The sequence below is a fragment of the Chaetodon auriga genome, chromosome 2, assembly GCF_051107435.1.
Source record: "Chaetodon auriga isolate fChaAug3 chromosome 2, fChaAug3.hap1, whole genome shotgun sequence".
Taxonomy (NCBI): Eukaryota; Metazoa; Chordata; class Actinopteri; order Chaetodontiformes; family Chaetodontidae; genus Chaetodon; species Chaetodon auriga.
Window position 1 is genome coordinate 9381431 of NC_135075.1, and position 21777 is coordinate 9403207.

At 40.9% G+C, this 21777-nt stretch overlaps 1 protein-coding gene across 2 annotated transcripts in view; it reads left to right on the forward strand.

Annotated features, from left to right (window-relative positions):
• Positions 1–4932: 4932 nt before the first annotated feature.
• The window catches only part of chl1b (cell adhesion molecule L1-like b), a 60304-nt gene continuing 43459 nt past the window's right edge, over positions 4933–21777 (forward strand). For both annotated transcript variants that reach the window (XM_076752931.1, XM_076752958.1), the window contains exon 1: positions 4933–5068. The gene's annotated coding sequence lies outside the window, so the exon portion shown is untranslated. The remainder of the gene's footprint in view (positions 5069–21777) is intronic.

Genomic DNA, 21777 nt, shown 5'->3' on the forward strand with positions numbered 1-21777 from the left:
GAGGGGATTTCTGCCCCACAGTGATATTCCGAGAGAGAGAGAGAGAGAGAGAGAGAGAGAGAGAGAGAGAGAGAGAGAGAGAGAGAGAGATGGGGGAACACATCAGGAAAAACAAGAAGGAAGCAGGGCGATGGGGGGTGCATTCATTCATGCTCTGCCCGTGAACTTTGACACCTTTGACAACGTACGGTCTGTTTTCAGAGCCCACGTTGACGGCACCAGCTCATTCTTCTCCCCTCGCTCAGTCTCTGTTGGAAATTTCGCATTCGCTGTCACTTAATGAGGCCCTGCCCTGTCTAGCTGGGGAGGTGCCATGATTTCATATCTTGGGTTTACTTCCTTCCAGTGATTAGGATTTATATGGCCAGCAACATGTCACGTAAGAAATTCTAAAGTCCGAACATATTCTATTTTTAAAGGAAGGAAAACTGTTGTTCAAGGGTATTTTATAACATGCATTACAAAAGTGTGGGTTGTCCACCCATAATGTGTCCGCATAACAATTCACGAGGCTGGTGAAGAGCTTACTAATGACACCCCGTGAAACCTGTCTTTATGGCTGACAAATAAGCCTTAAAATTCAATAGCTTCTCCTTAGGAGAATTAATTTTCAACAATACTACCATAAGCTCACTGATCAGAAATAAATCTCGCTTTCAAAAATTTAGTATTTCTCTGCCTTACGGTGTAATCCGAACAAATTCATCCCAGGCTTATTTGGCAGTACCCATGGCTACATTAAGTGCAGTTTAATACTAAGGCATAGACTATAATATATAGCATAAACTCATTGAGTACACACAACAGAGGAGCAGCTGGTGTATCTCTCTGCAGTGTAATCAAACAAATTCATATTGTTTAAATAAAGAAGACAGTCAATAATAATTGCAACTGCAATCTGATTTCATGCTGTGCATGGACCAACAACAGGGAGCAGCAATGTCTGTTGCCTTGCTGAGTAGCTGGAGGTGTCGCCTGCAGCTCTTCATCCAACAGCTCACTGTGGCAGCCCCTTGTGTCCACTGTCTTGTTGTGTGGATGTATTTTGATGAATGATAGCTGTAAGTTTTTACCTTGGTGACAAATGCATTGTGTTTCCTGTGGCTGCTTCACAATAAAAGCCGCTTCATTTTTCACTAGTTTGATACTTTAGATGTGAAAGTGGAACTGTTTGCATTAGCAGTAATTTAATACAGCTCTTATACAGCCGTTGAGAGTGAACAGTAAACTGTGACAATGATGACAATGAGATAACATTATGCTGGATTTGTCTGCAGGCCTTGTTTCCTGTGAATCCCTTGTGTGTGTGACAGAAATTTAAATCCAGCAGGCCAATGACAGAGCTGCCACTAACAATCAAAAATGCCATTTAGACAAATAATTCTAGAATTCAAATACATTGAATTGCTTTGGGAAAAATGCCAACCATAAATAGCATGGAAGTTTAACTTTGTAAAAAAAAAAAAAACTTCTTAAGCAAAATTGTGTTCCTATGTAGGATCAAAAACATCCCACCAAAGTATGAGGCTGATTGTGAAAATAAGTTTCAGGACCATCGGTTTTTTTTTGGATGTTACTGTCTATACAACATCAACATAATGAATCAGCTCACTTACAATTCCTGCTTTTAACCTGGGCCTCTGCGGGGTCAGCTGAGAATTGAGCCTTAAGGTACTGTATCGTATTTACCTCTTAAAGATGAGGTAGTTCCTGCTGGAAAAAAAAAAGGAAGCAGATGTTCCACCAAATCTAATTTGATTTGATAAGAGCACTCACTGTAACACGGAGCACCTCACAAAGATATCTTGTTACACTTACTGCTCAGTCAAGCCATTGTGTAATCCATTCAGTGTGATTATGATACCCCAAATCAGGTTATTTCAATTCAAGTCAATCTGTTCATTTCCCTCCTTTGTGTAACAGAGAGGTCTGAGTCTTCCTTTTGTGGTGCCAGTTGGATGAAGATGAGTCCACTGTGGACAGGAGAGGAAGATGACGGGTCTCAAAACTCAGTACTCTGTGACTCTGTTACCTTTAGCCCTATTATGGCCTGCAAATCTGAACCAGTTAGCCATAGGAGATTCTGTTCTTCTTGGTTTTGGTAGATATTTGCAAGGAAAACTTTTTCACCTGGGCGACAGTATATTCAAACACTTTAGAATGAAACCACATCAAGGTAAGGATTCAGGGCGTTAGATATCCTTTGAGACAGTGAGGTCATGTCCTCAGTATCCTAGGAATCACACTCACATCCATCCATACTGGATGATTCCTCTCAGTGTAGGACTAATGCCAATGTTCAGTGCCAACTAACAGTAGGAACTAGCATGCTTTATGTGTGGCAAAGTGGACAGTAAGGTCTTAAGGAGGTCAGGCTGTTGGATGAACATGGAGTGAGCCCGACTTTCACTCATTGGACCGGTGTTTATGTCCCCTGACAGAATGTAATTAATGTTTCCTGCTATAAACAGATATTGTGTAAAATGAGAATGTCAAAAATGTTGGCACTGGATGTAAGAAATGAGCATTTATTGCAATTTGCTATTTCATAGACATTTTTCATTATTTGTTGACTTGATACATTTTAATCTGAATTTGAATCCTCTCAAAACTTTATTCCAGGCAGTGTAGAGAAGAATCACTGTTTCTAAAATCCTGGCTGTGGTCCAGCATGGATTATAACAAGCAGCAGTCTACTCATATTAAGAACACTAGTGATGGCAAACTAACAGAAAACACTACTAACTAAAGGTAGAATAAATGACACCTCGTAGTAGCTCTGGGCGAAGGAAAGAAGGCTTGACAGGTTTCAGATCCACACTGAAATTCATCACAGGCCACAGCACAGGTGACAGCTGTCTCCTGACACTGACGTTCAGTCACAGATATGAGTGGAGGAAATGGATGAGAGCTTTTAAAGGTAGGAGCCACACATTATATCTAGAGAAGATAGAAAAAGTCACAATTCCTGCATTATGTAATTAAATACAAAATCTTTCTTTTTTCCTCTAAACCCCATCACTTGGTAGTGCAGTTGTCAGGCAGATATAAATTCAGCCACTGACTCAGAGATGACAGGAAGTGAGTCTCTGAACATGACTGGAAATGGTAAGAGGCCCCTCACACCTCCTCATTTCCAGGTTGGAGATCCACTCCTTTTCTGTCTGTGGGTCTGAGGTTATTGGATAAATTGATTTCTGGCCGACCTTTACTGCCCGCTCCTCTGATGCAAAGAGTTCTTAATGATCTTGTGCTGTCAGAGGTGCTGAAATCACAGATCCCTACAGAGACTATTAGTCTGCAATACACAGGCTGGCATTATGATGAAAGGAGCGAACAGTGTTGATACACAGAGGGTTGATGCAACAGTATGAACACTTGTCAGTGTAATGCAATCCAATACAACAGCCATGCAGTGAATACTTTCTGAAGCTTGAAATGTTGTATTTTAAAAAGACCTCAGAATGGTTGAGTCAACCTCATGGTAAGATTTGAAGCAGTCTTTTTTAGTGTTGTGATAGCATTAATTTGTCGGAGAGAGAAGTTTTCTATTGTTCATGGACATGAAGAGCAGCATTACCAGAAACTAAATATGACTATGTAGTGGAAGAGTAGGGCCGATAGATCAGCTGAGCTTATATTATAGGCCAATTCCACTTCACACTGATAAAAAGTATGGTGAAAGAAATGATACCTGAGGATATGTTAATAACACAGGATTCTTTAATTCATCATTTAATATGAAATCATTTACAAGAATTTCTTATAGTTGTGCTGAAGGTTTATATGCCGCCTAGTCACAGTTCACCTATTTCAGCTTTTGTTAATATTTTTTATTATATTTGTGTTGTTTTAACTGAATCATTATTTCCACTGAATTTTACTCTTTCAAATGTTCAGTTGTATTTCCTGTTAGTGTTTGTGTGGTTTTGCCAAGTTTATTTAACAGCTGTATGGTTAAGGAAACATCTTTGTCAAGAATCTTAAATGACCACATTCAATGGATCCTTATAAAAAAGGTTTAAAGGTCACCTTCAGAAATGTTTCAGGTATTCACTTAAAGGCTCACTGCAGAGTTAAACACTCTGCAAGTAGCCTGCATCGACTCCTCCCTCACTGAAAAAATCTGAATATGTAAAATGCAAACTGACAGCGACCTATCATTATCATATTTTTAACAAACAAACAAATTACAGTACTGGCACTGAACTTGAACTGAACTGAAAAATAAGTCTTCTTAACACCTCTGGATATTTTTATCTTTCATGGTTCAAACCGCTTCAGTGTCTTTTTGATGAAGCCCATAGTGAAGACTACTTTATTACCATCCTTCATCACTGGTGTCGCACAAGCTTTGCTTAGAGACCTGGAAACACTGGGGCAAAAAGAAAGAGAAATGTTTCTCCTCTGTAAAAATGTAACTTAAACCTAAAACTTATTAACAAATGAATCAATAACCACCCATCCCAACAGGGATATTACAGAATATAAGGAAGGAGAAGAAAATGAACATCAGCAAGTATCTGAAGTTCACTGCTGAGAATCCCTGAAATACTTGTATATCACGCCTATAACCCACCGGACCTCCACGTAATTTGAAATGTTATTTCCTCTCATCCCTCTCTGAACAGCATCCTCAGCAGCAGTGCTTCGCTGCTCCCCCTCCTCCTCCTCTCTCTCACGCGGGGGAATCATGTCGCTGTCACTGTTTCGGGGGCTGGGGGAGCGCGTGAACCCGGTCACAACGTGCGGAAGTTGCTCACGGTTTTTCTGCGTTGCCATGGGGTTTTGTGGAACCTATTGACTGCGACAGGCTCCCTTCTTTTCTTTGAGTCTGTCTTTGTGGAGGAGGAGGAGGAAGAAACCGCTATTACTTTTTCTTCCAGAGGCGGGGGAGCGGGGAGGGGGGCGATAGTAGCATCCAAGGAGGGAGGGAGGTACTCCGGTTCAGACCAACTGCGAGGCAAAGCGGCGTTACGCTCTCAGAGAAACCTCCCTCTGCCCTCTTCCAGCGGTGGAGAACAGTCAACTTTCTGAACGGCTGCCACGGCATGAGTTGCACCTGAAGGTGAGTTTCCACAATTTCTGTGTTCTCAATTCGCCTAAGAAAAAAGAAAAAGGAAAATAATGAATGGCTTTTTTTTTTTTTCACATGTTCTCCGTGTTGAGTGCTGTTAGTTGTTGCACTTGTTTTAATTTAAGCTAGCTTTGAACACGGAGCGCCCAGCTGGTGCCATGATTTGAGCACGCGCCTGCACGGACCTTAGGCTATGCTGCTCTTCGTGGCAGGTGGTTTTTAAACTGAAATTAAAAAAAAGGGAGAACGAAAAGAGGGAAAATTGTTACAGACACATGTAGTCACGACTCCTGTTGCAATATATTCAGCTTTTCGCGAGTGGAGTTATTACTACACTTACAGTGAAGTCATAGCAGTGATGTGGGAGATGGACCAGTGGAGGGCTAACCTAGCTTAACCAGGTTTACCCACCTTGCAGAGGCAGAATGATCCCACTAGTTAGCAGAAAACCTGGTCATGGAGCCTTGAGACCATTATAAATGAACTATATGATGCAGGGGTTCCAGAGTATGAATGAATGTCATTCTAAGTAGTTTTTGTTTATTTGTATGAGTGCCTGTGATGCCTCATAATTATTAGTAACTGAAGATCACACTCTGCCATCCTGCTTATTTACCACTACTCTGTCCATTACACAGTGGTGATCTCAGCCTGCTTATCACTGGCTCTCATGCTGAATGCAGAACCGCAGAACTGAATCACACCTTCTCACCCAGTGTGGTGAATAGCATTATCTCATTCTCTATTGACAGTGCATGCATGAATTTCGTGTTGCATGTGTTGTTGCAGGCACAGGGATAGTTGTTTACTAGGAAAAATGCATGAAGACACACCTGTGTGGAAGCCTTGCTAATGCTTGAAGTACAGACATATTTTGTGTGCAGATCATAATGTAGAGAAACTGCATATGCCATTTCAGCAGATCTATTCTCGTAGTGTGAAAAGGTAAGTGGTGTTATGTGGTACTAGAAGCAGCCTTGAAAGTCTATTTTTTTTTTCTATCTCAGCTGACACTTTGCATTTCAGAGCACAGAAAACAAAACAAAACAAACAAGAAAAAAAACACAGACAAATGACATTTTCTTTTTTTAATTTTCCTCCACGCGTAAGGAAATTGGTATTCATTACATGCATTGCTGTTGCACAAGTATAAAGTACGCCTGACCCAAGATTAAAATGACTGATGAGGCTTCAATTGGTGTTATTAAAATCACATTATAATGACATTTAAATAAGATTGGTGTTGTGGTTGTTACCTATAGCTGTGGTAATTGATGGGGATGTGAATGGAACAGTTGTGCATTAGGCTTGTGCTTGATGTGTGGCATTTATAGACCAGATATATCTCACATGTATAACATAGTGATTCCCTCAGTATGAATATTTACAAGCTATGCAAATTTATCACACAGTATGTGCAAGTGCTGTATATTCATTGGTTTCCTCCGTGTTGTTGTGTGGTGTCTGATTACAGATTATGCCTTTGAGGGAATCCCAGGAAACAGAACTGTTTCATAGTTTACCATAATTTGATATATGTATTCCTTTTGATGCTTTTCTCCTATTGTTCACAACACAATTGGCTTGGTCTATATTGTCTGCAACACAGTTTGTTGTACATTTTCCAGAAACAAAGTTTGGGCTAAATACATTCCTGCTACCACTTCTTGTAGTGCTCGCAGTGCTGCTACTCCTAATGCTGATCCTGAGGCTGCTTAATGTTAAACACAAAGACCTTCTGAAGGTCACACTGCAATTAGTGAATCTAATCATCTCAAGCTGCTCTTCAAGAAGAGCAGATCCTCTTTTTATTGTCCCCTGTTCATCCCATCAGGGCAAGCCACAAGCACGTAAGTTCTCCAGTGTTTATAGCCAGAATTATCTGACATCAGGTAAGTTGCCTGAATTTAATTTCTAGGCCAAAGACAAGAGCCGCTAATGGCACTTGTCATCACACGTGGTCCCCAGCCTCTCTGTATTCAGGGCAGTGGTGCTTTGTGTCCAGAAGTAGGTCGAATGCTTCTCACCAAACAATTTGAGTGAGAGCCAATAATTGGACAAGCAAAGTGTCGACCATCTCCCAGCCGGTTCATGTCAGCCAGTCCTCTCACCACTTAATATGCAGCTCTGACCTGACGCATTTCATGGACCTTTTTCATCCTTTTAATCATTTAGATTACAAAATGCAGGAAACAGAACATCCTTTGTCGTTGCAGACAGCCTCATTCTTTACATGTTAGTGGCTGGCATACTCAGCTGCTAACAAATTTCTGCTCATATGTCGAGATTATGTAAATGTTAAGTCAAGTTCGTTTTATTTATATTGCCCAATATCAAACATCACAAATTTGCTTTAAGGGGCTTTACAATATGCAAAGCATTCTCTATCCTTAGATCTTTCACTTGGATGAAGAAAAAATTCACCCAAAACAGAGGGCAACAGAGGAGGGATTCGCCTCCCAAGACGGACAGACAGACATGAAATATCTGTCATGTTTACAGAATAGACCAACATAGTACAATTAAAACATGGACAATCAAGATGACAAAATTATGGATAGATTGTAGACACATGAAGAATATGGGTCCTGGAACAAGGACAGACTAAGACTAAACAAACAACCACAGGAAAAGCTCAAACACAGCATTCACTCAAGTAGGAGAAAAGAAACAAACACACAAGGGAGAGAGAGAGAGAGAGGCAAGAGGAGCAGCTGAATTTCTTTGAGGACAAAGATCCAGATCCAAAACACCTGGAATGAGGCACTAACAACCAGGACTGAGAGAGTTCCAGGACAGCCGATGGTCCTCCACAGGGGACAAGGAGGACAAGGAGGAGAAAATAACGAGAGAGAGAGAGATAGGTACACAGCTTTGTCGCCCATGTGCTTGTGGGACAATAAACAGAGGGTTAGAGGGCTGCAGTGGCTTTCAGAAATATTACTGTACAGGACAAACATGGACTGCAAGTTATTTGCTTCTTATAGTCACTGAGACTGAAATTGATCTACTGGTTGGATAAGGCTACAAGGCCTGAAGTAATCAAAGAAGCAACTAACTGAAAGTCAAAGTGAGAAGGTGAGTTTTAAGTTTGGATTTAAAAGTCTCAAAAGAGTCAGAGTGACGTGAGAAGGGTGGTTATTTCAGAGAAAAGAGGCACAATAGGGAAAAGCCCTGCACCCCACTGACTTCTTTTTAGCCATGGGACCAACAGGAGTCCTGTATACTGAGAGCTGAGGTATATGGGGTTGAAGGAGATCAGACAGGTGTGCGTATTTAGAAAAAAAGGAGGTCATGGTGATTTCTTTAATGTGCTGATCAAAAGAGAGGGTAGGATCTAAAATAACACCTAGATTCCTGCCTGTCAGACTTTGAGAAATCACATAGTTATTGAGAGTTACTGTTACTTGATGAAACCGCCATCTATGTCAGGCAGGGGCAATGGCCATTATCTCAGTTGGATTAGAATTTATGAGCAGAAAATTAGAAAATTATGTAACATCCTGTTTTTAATATGCAGGCCTCAAATGATTTTGGATTGATCATCTGCCTTTATAGACACTTTCAGGCTGACTATCATCAGGATAGCAGAGGAAATTAATTGCATAACTGTGTATAATTTGGCCAAGAGGTGAAATATAAGAGAGAAAAGCAATAGGCCAAGAACAGAGCCCTGAGGTACTCCATATATCAAAACTGTTTGATGTAGTATTATTATAGGAAATACACTGTTCTTTCAGATATGTAATACTTTAAACCAGAATGAGTCAGTGTAGGAGTTTACACTGATCTGTGGTGTTGAAAGCTGCTCTGAGAACCAGTAATAGATCACTGAGGTGGAATCCAAATCTGGAGTAGGCAGATGATCATTTACCACTTCAGTAAGTGCAGTCTAGGTGGACAGACAGGCCCTGAAAGTAGAATGAAAAGGTTCAAAAACATTATTGTTAGATATATGGGCTGTGACACTAACTCTTTCCAGTACTTCTGAAAAGAATGGAAGGTTAGAGACTCATCAGTAATTATTCAGATTTTTTTAAGTAGAGATGTAACCGCAGCAGACTTGAAGCTAGTGCCAGTCGTAAGTGATAAATTGACAATATGAAGCAATGTAGATCCTTCTGGGACCTCCAGTACATGACTGAAACAGTCTGTCAGTCACACAGACGAGTGATAAAACTAAGCTTACACCTTACTATGGTGTTGTCTTCCTCTGCACAAGCATCACAAACTAGAAATACATTCAGTGGCGGGAAGTACATTGGAGATGTGATAGACAGAGGCAGAGCGTAGTTTTGTCTTTGCATGTTCTTATAGGTGTGTGTTTGCCTTGTAAAAGACATGTTTGGACTCACCGTATGTGTGTGCGCTCTATTATCCTGCTTGAGAGGGGAAAGGCTTGAGAGTGAAAAGGAGAGACACAGAGAGCCCTTTCTTTGTGTCCGCACTGTATACACCTGGCCTTTAGCAGAGCAGACTGAAAGATGTATGTATCAAGATTCAGTTCAGGTGAGGCGCCCAGTCTCAAGTGGAGCCAGGGAAGACTGGAAACTGAATTCTTCATGTCTGATACAGAGGGTTTAGTATCTGATACATCCTGTCTGCAAATTTCTGCATTAAACCACTCTAAAGCGTTCGTCTGTGTCTTATCTGTGCACAGTCTGCCGTCGATGCATCTCTTATCAGCATCAGCAGTGCAGCAATTTTGAGCTAAAATTCAGTCAGTCATCAGATGGCTGTTAGAGATTGGAAAAAGAAGCCTAAAAGTGAGCAGGACTTACTTGCTATATCAAACTAATCGTCCATTTAAGCTGCCTGCTATCACACTATCTATTGCTGGTGGTGATACAAAAAAAGTGATCTCAAGGAAGGGTCTGTCTTACAGTTGTTTGAACAAGTACACTGATCCATGGATATAAAGTGTAAACCTAAACTGCGAAAATGACAAACGTACTGATACCAAGCTGTGTTGAGACGTTAGAGAGAGAGAGAGAGCGAATGTGTTTCCTGCGTGGCTGGTAGACATGGCAGAAAGGTGTGGAGCCTAGCAAGTACCCAGGGCCTAATTGAGGTTCAGCTCAGGCTCCAGCACTACAAGCAATTACAGTGACGACTCGTGCTCCCTGTGCTGCAGGCAGAGTTGAGAGTGCTGCACAGCCACCATACCTGAGCCCTCCTCTTTCATGTTTGTCACCAATGACAGCCGGAAAGGCACATTCTAGCCAGTATGTTGTGGAAATTTGTTTGGTTACATGAAAAATTCATTCCCTTGCCTGCTGTCTGGCAGTGTGCATATTTATTTGCCAGATTTTTTTTATGATACGTGACCGTTTCAGAGGAGAGACAGAGGAGTGTTGGAAATGATTCCCTCTATGCAGCCTGTGATGAGGCATGGACCAGGAGAGGAGATGCAAGGATAAGAGGTGCTGATCATCAGAATCAAGGTTTATTTCTTATTTAACAGGCCACTGCATCATTGGGGCCACTGGGTGAACATGATCAATGGCTACTTGCGCTGCACGGACAATTAATCAGTAAAGTTAATACTGAAGGACAAACCGGCAGTGAGGTCAATGTTATCTCATATGTTCAGTGCTTCTTTTCCCAGGAGGAGGGATGAGAGGTCAGCAGCCAACCCTGACGATGTGCTATGCACATGTCTCTGCCCGAAGGTATAGTTTAGCTTGTCATTTTCCTTTTTCTGTGGGACTGAGATTGTTTTCTTAAAGCTGGAACATTTTATCCAGATGTATTGTGCTGCCAGCTACAGGACTTGCAAGCTTTTCATGTCTTTTAAAATGCATTGTGTTGACATGTCATCATTCGGAAACTTGACTTGTTATTATTATGTCCAAGCGACAACATTTACACATATCTTCCACTTGTTGTGTTATTATCCTTTCCTCCAGGCTGTTTGTGAATGTGTTTTTCATGGGAATTTTCCATCCTCTATTGGATTCAGTGCAATGACAGTGATATGTATTGTTATTCTGCCTCATAAGGCTTCAGAATAGTATTTTTTATGTTTAATTAATCAGTTTACATTAGGCTCACATGAAAACCATAACCAATAAAGAGAACCAATAAGGGGATGTTTTATGAGAAGAATTCTAATCCCACTGTGCATTGCTGTCAACTTCAAACTCATTTGCCAGTCGTGTTGTCCTGATTCTCGCATGCCCGCTCAGATTTATAACAGCTTTGCTGAATCACAGGGTACATATCCTCCAAATTCGATGTTTATGTTAAAAACCTTGGTGAAAAGGGCAACACAACCATAAGATTCTCCAAGGAACAACAAATGTGACAGCTATGCCTCAAAGAGTAAGAAGTTATTGCCTTTAAGCCACTGGGATACAGGGATGATTTCCATTTCAATTGTGGGCTCAATTTGGGATAAGTCATGCATACAGAGGTAAGATGAACAAAGAACGTAGGAATAAAAGTGACAAATGTAGAGAATGGAACAGAGGAGGGCTGTATCATTGGCTTTGTGTCCCATGAAGGGTATTGTGTGTGGCTGCATGGATAAGGTTGCAAGGGGACCCCAGGGACAAGGAAGTGAAGGGCACCGTGGATGAGGAAGGACGCATGTGACAGGCAGGGGACACAGAGGACGTACCGGGACAGAAGTGAAACACGCCTCGTATGATGATGTTGTGATGGTGGTACTATTTGCCGGTTAATTTGGTGTAATTGTCCATCTCAATTTCCTACACCCCACATCACTTGTTTTGTCCAAATAGCCGTCCAAAACTCAAAACTTCATTCAGTTTCACATCATGTAAAACAGAGCAGTAGATTCTCTTGTTTAATAAGATGGAACTAGCGTGTTTTGCATTTTCACTCAATGAATGTTAATCAATTCTCAAGATTCTTATTGTTTCATTTTGTCAGTAGACTGATTTTAAGATATGTTGTAAAACCCTGAAATTGTAATTTCCAAATTTTTATCACTCCAGATATTTGCATACTGTCAGTGTAACTTGCGTTCACCACAAGTGTTTGTTTTAACCACTGACATTCTCAGATTGTCATATTAAGTGTCTGACAAATTATGGAAAGGATCCTGACAAAGATACCTTCTTGTTAAAGAATAAGATCATTTTGTTTAACCAGAAACAACTGTTATATTGCTCTGGCCAAAGCCATCAGACTACATTCACAGAAACAGTGATTTTATCACTGTAAAACACACTTTGTTTAAACGTGACCAAACGAAAATAACACTCACCAAAACATTCTTGGTTCATGTTCTCACTGTTTCAGCAATCATCACTAACTCTGGATTGGTTTAATTTAATTCACTGATTCGGGAGAGAGAGAGAGGGCATACATCAGAGATGCAGCGGCGGAAACAGCGCGTGGAGCCGGAATATGTAATATTTTCACAGCTATCTCAGGAATTATTTTCACAGGACATTATGACAGGAGAGATTTTGGAGGTTTTGTGACTCCTGTCGCTAATGCAGTACTGTCAGTTGAGTGTATGGATTTTTTTTACAATTCAAATATAAATACAATTCAGAATATTCATTGACAGCCTTCCCTGGCGTTAACATGCTGCTGTATTCAAGATGTAATGTTTGCCATGTTCATCGTCCAAATTTTTTGTGCTAATTAGTGCTAAACACAAAATACAGCTGAGGGTGATGGGATTGCAGTTAGTTATGCACGTATTTGGTCATAAACTAAAGTATTACAACTGAATCTGATGAATTGTTGGTGGCACTAGATGAAATACGATCCCCAACATTAATGAAGTTCATCCTGAGGGGGACATGCATTAATCAAATTTCATGGCAGTTCAATCAGCAGTTGAGACATTTCACTCAAAACCACAAATGGGAATGTCACTGTGGTGCCAGAGGTTGGCTTTATCATCTGGGGACCATGAATGTCAACGTGTACAACATTTGGTGGCACTCCACCCATTGAGCTATGCTGCTAGCAAGGCTAAGTTGGTATGTAAGGACAGAAGCAGTTTTGATTTTGCTACTGAAAGTCAGATCATATTTTGACATGTCATAGCAGGAAAAGCACAGATGAAGCAAATCTAGTAAATATTGGCTCAGTTCCATTAAGGCCACATCCACAATACCCTGGAAGTTGCTCAACTAACAAGACTGCAGTCATTTATAATGTTGCTAATTACACCTGTGCATTCCTTGCCATGATTTGTCAAAATGCCTGCTGTGAAAACGGTCAGTTAAAGTTCACTAAAACCTTGACATAGTTTTCAACCTTTAGAAAACCATTGACGAATATAGTTTCAAAATTTCACACAATTCTCTTTTCACAGGCAGAAAAAAATTGCTGTCAAAAATGTGATGTGGTAGCGTACAAATCTGTTCTTGATCATTTGTATGAGATAATGTACCCCCTAAGTGCTGTAGGAGTCTGTCTAGAAGTGGGTGAGTAATATATGTCAGTGTGACAGCATATGCAGCGAAGGCAACAGTGCCCTATGTCCAGAGGCTTCTCCTGGGACCTCATTACATAGTGTTGGACTCCGTTGGGTGCTGTAAGTGGACTGCTGGGAACCCCATGCCAGCGCAGCTCCATGTATGTTGATTGGTGTGAACATGCAAGCTCGCTGTCTGCTTTGCATAGTAAGAGGCTGTTTACTGGCTCAGTGAGGCCTGGAGTCAAGAGCAGCACTATTCTCCAAATGGAAGATTAGAGAGCAGATCAAACATGATTAGAATCATGAAACAGAGGATGTGCTGCTGAGTGGTCACTTTGCTGAGTGGGCTAACGCACAAGGAAGAAGTGCAATCATTTTTTTGTTTTCTATTGCAGCAGTTAAATCAATTAATTTGTCCCGGAATGTCACTTAGCTTCAATCATATCTGGAGAATGTGCAGACAAGGTTACCTGATCTTTTCATCCTCATGGTGATACAAGACATTATAGACCATTATTGACAATACAAAACTGTGGAAAGAGAGAAAACCTGGTCATGCAACATTGTTCTGTTATTGGCCATTAGGTACGCCATTGCAGTATTTTGCCGCGGTAACCATAGGAGTCTTTTTATGTGTCAGAACTTAACTATTTTCCACATAACTAAAATTTGCAGGGGGGCTTTAATGTGATAGTTTGTGAAAGTCTTTGCAGTTGTCCTTTAGGGTCTTCTACAGAGAGCCAGTACTCAGCATGCCTCTTTCTCAAAGTGCTCACCCCCAGATAGAGTGAATGTTTTGTGAAAGAATCTTGCCAAGCTGGTAGGGATCCAAATTAATTCATCAGCTTGGGGGAGCTCCACTCTCCATTTGTACAAGTGTGACCTGCAGACCATCAGCTATGAACCACAGACCTTCTTGACCTCATTATTTTTACAGCTCCAGATTTTTTGGGTAGAAACCAAGACTTCATGCAGAGCATGTTTTTATGGCCTCGTATCAGATTGCAAACGATCTCACCTTGTAACATTTTCTGTGGTTTACACTGGAATTCTAATGAGTGTCGGGGGATGGTTTTACCCGCAAAATGAGAGCAGTCACGATGTCTCATTCTGGTAAGGTAGAGCTATTATGATGTAGAGGCTTAAAGAAAATAGCTTGGTGCAATATAACTGAGTATTTTAGTCACAAATTGACTCATTTAAACACACAAGAGGGCAGTGGTAGGGGTAAATGGTGTTTAATTGCATTAGCTAATCAGTGTAATGCAGGCTTTCCTGAAAACAGCTACTAAAGTAATGCTGATTCTGAGTGGAGGCCTCTTTATGAAATGGCAACCAGTTTAACATCCACTGGAATAGGATTATTTTTGTTTTAGAAAATAGCGTGCAAACACTGTAATGTACCCGTCTGGGACATTGGATAGTGTAGGCTATAGATGACAATATGTTTTTACTTCGATAGTTTTTGTGTATGTCATATATGCCCTTTATTATTTGAAACTTGTCACTCTTTCGTAATGTAGTAGAAAATATATTAGAGTGGTAAAATATTTGTTTCACAGTTAGATGTATCCAGAGTTCTCCCAACAAGTCTTTTCAGGTTTGTCTTGAAATAGCTTCCTTGCTTCGTTCCTTTACAGACATACAGCTGCGGGGTCTTTCTCTCGGCCATGATCCCAAGAGTGAGAAAACATTGTGTTTTTATGGATTGCGTGAACTATTGTGTTTCTCCAGAGCAGAAAGAAAAATACAGAATATTTGTAATAAGCTAGCACAGTGAACTTAACACAACCCTCACCCTAGCACGACCTAAGAAAGAAATGTCTTACAAATAGGGTTTAGGAAAATAATGATGACATTGTTTTGTCACAGAGGCAATGTATGATTAACAGTCAAATGCTAATTTACTGCGCTGGGGAAGTGCAGATATTCTTTGGGGTAAAAAGCAGATGTTTGTTTCAGATTAATCCTGTTGATATTAAGAGGAACAAATACTTTATAGATAAGACTACTGCCCTGCAGCTCAGTAATAACTTCTTTTGGCTTGTCTGCATACATTCATCAATGTAGAATCGTCTTATTTAAGGTTACCCTTGTATTATTATTCCTTACAAATTGTTTTAGGCAGACTTTACACATTATTTTATGCCAAAAGAACATTAATAAAAAGCTTTGAGGAAATGACAAAACAACAAGACATTTTTTCCTCAACAGAAAAGATAAAATTGCCTCTGGTTCCTGTTCATCATCAGGCATCTGCAGGCTATTGTACGAATCTGGTTTTAATCTGGTTTGAGTCAGATTCTTCATTGGTTTAGGCTCTGGTTTTTTGAGCTCTATCAAAATTGTTAAGTCTGTGTATGAACAAACCCTGTGCCATTTCAATGTGAGAGCTTTGCCAGTTAGAATTGGCTTAAAGGCTTGAGGCAATGGCTTTGAGAAACAAAAACAGATCAATAGAGGTGATCTGAGAGAAATCCTTCTTTGATATCCAGGGCCTCAGCCTGGAAATGCTCCCATCAGTCTTCATGTGACATGTAGTGCAGGCTTCTTTGTCTGGATGGATGCTCACCTCTCTGCGGCTTTCTGCTGACCCTTCTGGTTTCCGGTGGTGTGTCACAAGCCAGAGGCAGTGTGTCATCTTCCCGGTAAGGAAGTCAGGGTGGTCTTCAACTTCAGCAGCACAGCTACTTGAGATATGGTAGTGTAGGCAGTTTGTTGTCTTAAACATTGACATTTGCATTTAAATTGACTTCATGCTGCCGTGATTTATTTTCTTGAGAGTGACAGAGTTTTGTCGCCGGCTTTGCCTCTAATTCTCTTGCATCTGCCACAAGTATGATAACGGAAACAGGATTATTATTGGTTGAAACTGTAGTCTAACTTTGTTTCATAGTGGGCTAGAGACACACACCAGCCAAAGACCACTTGTGTCTCACAAATTCTCTCAAAACTGCAGATTAAGTTCTAGTCAGTCATGCGTGATGGCTTTTCTCATGAATTAATTGTAGTAAAGAAAAAATCTGGCTTCACATTGGCGAGAAAATTAAACTCAAAGAAAGTACAGAATGGTGTTCCTGTGAATTTTGAGCATTTTACCTTTCAAGGACTAGAAGGTAAAAACCACACAGTCACTATCTAGTATGGGTCTCTTTTGACTGTACAGTGCAGATTGACTTTCAGTGCAGACTGACGGATTCTCACACATTTTTACATGTGCTCCTACACTAATCTCACCCTGTAGCTCCAGTGTCACTGAAAGGGGAATAACACCTGTTTAGTGTATGTTTCCACTCGAGAAATACGTTTATTAATCCAAAGTTCTTTCAAGTCATGCTGATGTCACTTTTCCGATTTATCCACCCTACGAAAATAGAGCAACAAGAGACTGCCAGCTCTGCAGGGGTCATGATAATTTCGGGGCCCATGGTGTACATGGGATGACAGTTTGACACAGGATGTTGGCAGAGATCACCTCAGAAAGCACGTATAATTGACACCATTAGTCTTGAGGTCTGTCAGTTTTCTGACAGCTGATGAATTCACGTGCGCCTTCCCTCCCCTATAGATAACAAATTCATGCCTCCTGTTTTTAAACCATTTTACACCTCAGTAATTCCTTTCTAACAGCTACTTGCACCAGCTGAGGCACAGTTTGCACCCAGTGTCATGGATTTGTGATTGTCCTTTTCAGAGTGTGAAGTGGGTGAAGCACTGGCAAACATGCCCTCATGAAAGTCTGTGTACAAGTCTGATTCCCCCAGGGTGTGTATCCTTGTCTTCTTGTTGAACTGGTGCTGTATAGGCCCCTTGGCACTGCTGTGTGGTGTAACTCACCTGCTGGTGAAACATTTGGATCATATCCCTGAGCAGTGAGCAGTCCCTGCAGCCAAACTAAAGTTACAGATGGCTTTGCTTCCTCCTGTGGTTCACCAGTGGAAGAGGTGTGGAGAGTGTGAAGGTCATGGGCAGGTCTTCCTCCATTGGGCCGTATCGAATGTCATTACTAACACACGGAGGCCTCTTTAAGACTTCAGCCCTTCTTTTTCTTCACCACCTGCAGTGTGATGGGATTTTAGCTGGGGTCGAAAGTGTGCCAGAAGCAGCGCTATTAACCCTGTGCATTGTGCCTTTCTATGAAGGGCAGTCCACTGGCAGACACTTCCCCTGTTCATAATAGAACAGACTGCATTCCTCTCAGTAAGCATGGACATACTTTGCTGGCTCTCAAAGAACCTTCATGCAGATTTTTCAACAGTGGACACTCTTTTCTTCCTTACACAGCCCTCATTTTTCAGCCCTGTTAAGACAAAGCTGCTCCTCTGTTGGGTTGGTTTCACCTCAGTCATGAAGTAAACAACATCCTTCCTTTCATTTGCTATACAATGAAAGTGTAAAGAACTATTCAAACAGCGTGAAAAACAATGAATCTTCTCCAGTGCGTGTGGGAGTGTGTCTTAGCTTCACAAAGAAAGACTGATGCTCAGTTTGTAAGTTGACAGAGGCATGTTAGCATCACAGTGAAGAGAGGAGGATTCTCTAGCAATCACAGCAGTGGTATTTTGATCTGCCGCATCAGGGAGATGTAAAGTACGACAGGGATGCTGTTTGCACTTGTGTGATAGCATTTTACACACACGCTGTGTTCCTGATGACACTTTTGAGAAATGTCTGTGCTATTCAGATGTATTATTCAAACATGTTGCTGTCACTCAAAAATGTTAAACTCACTGATCTTAACTTGAAGCTTTTTATGAGGTTAGTTTTGTTACCTATCTCACAATATTAATCTAATTGATGTTCAGGCTATAATCTAAATTCCCTACATGGTTTTCCGACACAGATGGTAAAACAGCTGTGAATGAATGAATTAGTCAGAAAAGGATAAAATAACCCACTACATCTGGACCCTGCTATGTCCTTTTGTGACTGCATGCTTACTGCCCTGGAGAGATGGAAAAACACTGACTACTGTACGTGGTGTGAGTAATGGATATTCATCTGCTCTGAAGAGACTGCCTGCGAGGTGATTCATATTGTATGTAGCTGGAGGAGCATACTGTTGCTGGGAGTGCGCATATTGCCAGTGGAGTCACGTCTGTCTGTCTGTCCCCTTTCTGTGAATTGTGAAATGGGGGCCAATACTGATCAAGCCAACCATGAGCATAGCTCTGGGTGGGGGAATCCATTATGATGTTCAGCCTGAAAAGACCCCACATTGGTTCCAACAGGAATCATAGGGGGATTTGTTTTGCTCAGTAAGCGGTGAAAATGGTATCAGAATGGTTTTCCCCCCACACAGTGGCTGATTTGTAAGTCCACATGTCTCCAGTTTCCTGCTGCTGTGTTAAAGCAGGAGGTGGGGCCATTTAACTGATGACATAGCTTTGCTTCTCTGTCACTGTCAGTAAACAGCATCAGTTTGAAGGCTGGGGTTGGTCGCTGGAATCTGCTGCTTGATTAATTGGTAGATGCGTTTTCTTTGGACAGACTGCTCACTTTTATAACAGGAGATATAAGGCTGAGGACTTCGACAGTAGAGTAAAACATTCACATGAAAAAGAGAGAGGGAAACAGAAAAAAACAGGTTTGATCAAGGCTTTATGTGCTTCAGTGCACAAAAGGATGTTGTTCTGAGTCATTTGGTTCCTGCCTTGTAAACACAGCAAGGCTACTTTCTACAGTAGAGCATGTTGGGGAATCCATCCTGCCTGACCAGAGCCAGGAGCTCTGGTGCCGAGAATGCAGAGCACAGCAAGTCCATAGCCATCATCATTAGAGCTGTACTGCTGTGGACCCTAATGGCTGTCCCTGTTCTGCTGCCTAGGCACATTCAGAGTGCTCATCTGAGACTTGAGGGTGTGAACACATGAATTAATTCAAGAGAGATGAATTCACTGTTCCTGTTCCCACTTTGGAGCAGGATGCAAGCTGTAGCAACCTTTGGTAGCAAGGACCCACCACAAGTGCATTAGTGGTGAATTCTCTCTTAACCACCCTCGACTCATCAAAGGAGGCTAATTGGGGAGTTTGTCCTCATTTATCTTCATTTAAAGGCAAGAAAAGATGGCGTTGTTTACTCGCTTCAATATTGAGAAGGAAGAGTGGGGAGGGGAGACAAACAGTGGTGGCAGTGTTAAACTGGGGGATGGGGCTAGTAAAATTGATGTGCTATAGATGTGCTACCCCTGCACTCCTAATTGCTTTTTAAGATTCCACATAAGGATATAAGCATCTTCAAATGAAACAAACAAACAAACAAACAAACAAAAAAATCCAGCATCAAAAGGTGGGGCAGTAAATATCTGTATGCATACATTATTTCTGTAGAATGAAGATTTATCACATCATTTCATCAATTTCTCAAGAAAGTGTTAAATGCAATATTTAAAAATCAATACAGGGTCATGACAAGGCACATTCATCAAGTTTTTTTTAATTTCTTCAGTCATGGTGAAAAGCTTTACATGACCATCTTTTTCCAATTACAAGCAAAGCTGGACATACTCTAACCCCCTCTCTGTTGTTTCTGTAGTGACAGTATAGATTTTCAGCCATCCAAATGGACTCTTTGCAGAGGAGCCTGCAGTCACTGTGCTTGGCCTTTTGCCTGGTTTTAGGCACAACCATTCCCAACTCCAAATGTACACTGTACAAATCAATAAGCGTACACAGAAATTTTACTCTGTGTGCCCCTGTGAGTTTGTGGGCAATTCACTCTATACCATAGGTAGAATTAAATCAGCGTGGTTCCCAGTTGCCCTGGCCACTGAATAGGCCAGTAAATTGATGTCTTAGCTAAGACTATTTGTTTTGTTTTGGCGTATATATTTATTTCAATCTGTTTAATCTAGTTAAGCAAATAGGATACTGGGTTTGGCAGGATTTAGCAGGATTTTGCTCCAGATGCATGATTTATGACGTGACTTCTGAATCCAATGTGATTTCGGCAAATAGGGTGTCATTGATGGTGATTAGCCCAATGGCTGTGCTCTGTCCTACCTGATGCCAATCAATACTCATATTGCAGGCAATCAATCCCCCATATGGGTCAGAGGCTGGTATCGACAGTGCTGCTTTTTGGTTGGAGTCTGACCAAAGCTGGGACTAATGCTGATAAAGGCTTTTCAAGAGAAAAATGTTCAAAGGACAGTATATCAGCTAATGTTTCTTTCATTGTGAGTATCAAACAGCAGTGACAAAGACAGTGGTAGAGCGGGGTGTTTTACAGCAGCAAAATAAACTTAATTTTCTCATCTATAATATTCTGTTCTGCCAACTCACATCTGTTATACTCCAATCTGTCTTTGTTAAGTCAATATTTGCCAATATTATCAAGCCTCTGATAGATCAGCCGGTCTCCAATTTTTTGTTTAAATCATATTACCTTTGACTCCAGACCAATAAAGGTAATCTCATTAGTATTAAGGAAACAGAAAAAGCGAAAACACATAATTGTGTTTTCTGGCAGAACACTACAGTCGCTTGTCCAAGACAGATTGTTGTAGTTTAATCCCTCTAAATGTCCTGTGACAAACTTGTCCTTTGCCTGTTTTGCTATTCACAAATGCAGTCAAAAACGTTTGCCAAGATGTAGATTCAATGTGTTTTTAGACATGCTCGGATTTGTTACTAGGGTATTGAAATAAAGGTTGTGCAAGAACATATTACTTATCTCTTGATGACCTTTCCTTAACCCTCCTACTGTCGAGTGGCCATACTTTTATCTCCATGGATACATGTAGCACAAGTATTAGTATTGAAGCTGTTCATAATAAAATAGAAAAAGTAACACAAATTTCATCCCAACATTACAAAACAGGCCCAGAACTAAATGTGTTGAGATATTTTTACAGTTGGTTGGTAGAGAAGTATACTGTATTTTGATCAATTCTGTTTTTCTATAATCTCATTTTGAATTAGCGGGTGAGCGGTTAGGTGCTGCAGACAACTCATGATACAGAATCAAATTTAAGAGTGTACACATGTTGCTAAGATGCAGTGTACCAACCATTGTTCCTCATTAGGCAGTGCTGGGGAATATGCATAATGGATGATGTGGTCATTCTAAATGTAAGACATAAACAGTTAAAGGCTTTGAGATGAAAGCTAGGATGTCAGACAGTGAAGAGCCTCCCTCAGACTGACTACAGATCATGCTGTGAACACGGCATGAGATAGAATCAGATCAATCAAAGCCTTCGTTAATGGAGCCAACAGCAGAGGGGAATTCTGCCTGATTCCATCAACAGATTCCAAAAAGCAAGAATGTGGAATTCAATAAGCACTTCTG